General features: G+C 30.9%; 1 long non-coding RNA gene across 1 annotated transcript; it reads left to right on the top strand.

Moving 5' to 3' along the window:
* Positions 1 to 495: 495 nt before the first annotated feature.
* LOC128195754 (uncharacterized) lies at positions 496 to 790 on the top strand. Its single transcript, XR_008247580.1, has 3 exons — positions 496 to 542; positions 624 to 672; positions 757 to 790. It is a non-coding gene; the product is annotated as an uncharacterized LOC128195754 (long non-coding RNA).
* The last annotated feature ends 1,767 nt before the right edge of the window (positions 791 to 2,557 follow it).

A 2,557-nucleotide genomic window follows, 5' to 3' on the forward strand; every position in this document is an offset into this window, starting at 1 on the left:
GAGTTAAGAACATTTGGCCTCGAGTACCATGTTCCATTGTAATTTCGATGATGCATATCATTGGTGGAGAAAAAATGCTCAACATTTCATGCATACAACTATGGTGCATGTAATTTTTTTATTTGTTATTTTCCAATTTGTATATTAGTATTATTACTTTTTAATAAATATACTTAACTTTATTCTTACAGGTACATGGACACCATCGTAGTTGAATCAGGTCGGGCGTCAGTTTATGGCTTTCTTGAACCTCAGACCATTCAACCATCTGGAAACACATTAGATTTCAGAAAACCATATATTCAAACATGGATGACTGAGTCTAATAGAGAGATATATATTGCACCATACATTGATGCGTATGTGTTTCCCAATATTGTCAACTTTTATCAAATTTTAATCAATAAACTAACTCACTAGTTGTTGGTACATGATAGGGGCCATTGGCAACTCATGGTGATCATTCCAAAAAAAGCACAAGTTGTATGGTTTTTTTCTCTTCATAGGAAGATTAAAGCGGAGTTGAAGTCCTTGATACAAACGTAAGTATTACATTCATTCTTATTAATTCATTATGATATTAATATATTAACTTATGTTTCAAATGTTTCAAATTTGTTTAGAGTTGTGACTAGGACCAGAGGACAACAACTTGAAATTATATATCCTAAGGTTGAAATTCATTGATCTTTAACCTTTAATTTTCGTAGTCAAATTTAAACCATTACATTTGACTAAGTTCTTTCACATGTTTAGTGTAATAAGCAGAATGATTCCTGGGCATGTGGCTACTACATCATGTCATGGATGAAGGCAATCATCTAAGCAGAAATCAGAGGGGAATGGACTGAGGTAAAAATTTACATTTGAAAATCTTACAAATATCAATAAACTTTTGACATTAAAATGAATATAATAGTAATAAAGACGATAAGAGAGGATTGGGCACGATATTTGAATAAACATTTTAAATAGCTATAGCTTTAGGTTTTTCCTTTCATGATAGTAGCATTTGCTTACTTGTGCAGCTTTTAAACTGTTAATAGATTATTGTGAATAGATGATACTGTGAATAGATGAATATTGTGAATAGATGAATGCAAAACTGGGTTCTTTAAAGTTTTGATGATAGCATTAGCGTATTTTAGTTTTACTATTTAATTGGAATTGATGATAACATGATTTAAATTAATTAATTCTGTGAATATATATGAATTGGAAAACTGGTTTCTATATTTCAGGTTTGGTTGAATGAGCTAAACCGAATAAAATCTAAAAAAAAACACTGAAGGTAACGTCGAAGTACATCGACAGTAACGTCCAATATCGACAAGTTCGACATTAACCTTACGTCCATCCCCTTATACTTGACGTCAAATATTCCTTTAAATATAAATATTTATTCAAATATTACTCAAAAATTGACGTCCTCTTTGAACTTCGACGTGAACATTACGTCTGTTATCTTCAGTAAGGACGTTAACTTTATGTCACTTCCCTCGTACATAAGACGACAAATCTTACTATAAATATAAATATTTATTCAAATATTGAACGCCATTCTCTTTACTAACTGATGTAATCTCACGTCGTTGCACAATATCGACGTTAGGTTTACGTCAATTCTCGATCGACTCGACGTCAAATTGTCCTATTAACGTCGCCTCGTAATATTCGACGTCAAATTTACATCACCTACTATGACGTCGGTCGCGAATTCGTCGTTAAAAGCCAAAAATAACCGACGTAATACGTTGTTTTTGCACTAGTGAAAGTAGTGATAATCGATTATTTGCGCGAGCAATCTATTTCTACTTTGGCTCGTGATAATCGATTATCACTCTTGATAATCGATTATTTGCGCAAAGATTCACCAAATACAAATATTTTTAAGTTTACATCATTACAATTAATCCTATACAATTGTTTCTACAAAATGCTTTTAACATAGATGCACCAAGAGTCTTCAATTCTTTAGCTTTTAAAATCATCAAAACTTCATAGTAGCTTCAAGATACCAATGCTCCTCATTGGTAACGGATGTATCTTATTCCTTGTTTTCCTCATATATAGAGGTAGAAAGGTTTTCTCCATAGTAGTTAATTTCTTATTCCATGGGAGGGGTTCTTTGACTTCTTTCCTAGTGAGTTTATTTTCTTCTATGTTCATCCATCTTTGTTGCTAGTTGTCATTACAAGATTTAGTCATATTACTATGACAATGGGTGTTGTCAGTTCTAAACAAATTGTTCTAATTAGTTTTAAGAACAATTTTTAAATTGTGGTAATAAAAGGCATGTTTGGATTTGAGAATGTGTTTTATCATATAGGAAACATTTCTAGAAATTCCATTCTTTTTGGTATGTTTAAGAGAATGATTGTTTATATTTTAAAAGAAAAATTTTTCCTATAATAATCTAGTAAAACATGAAAAACATCATAGTATATTATTGGCATGAACACATTATTTCTACTTGAAAGCGTAATAGCACAAGTGTCATGATATAAATAGGTTTGGGAGAATAATTTAATCAAGAATTAGAAAAATATATTCAATA

The sequence above is a fragment of the Vigna angularis genome, chromosome 1 (assembly GCF_016808095.1).
Source record: "Vigna angularis cultivar LongXiaoDou No.4 chromosome 1, ASM1680809v1, whole genome shotgun sequence".
Classification (NCBI taxonomy): Eukaryota; Viridiplantae; Streptophyta; class Magnoliopsida; order Fabales; family Fabaceae; genus Vigna; species Vigna angularis.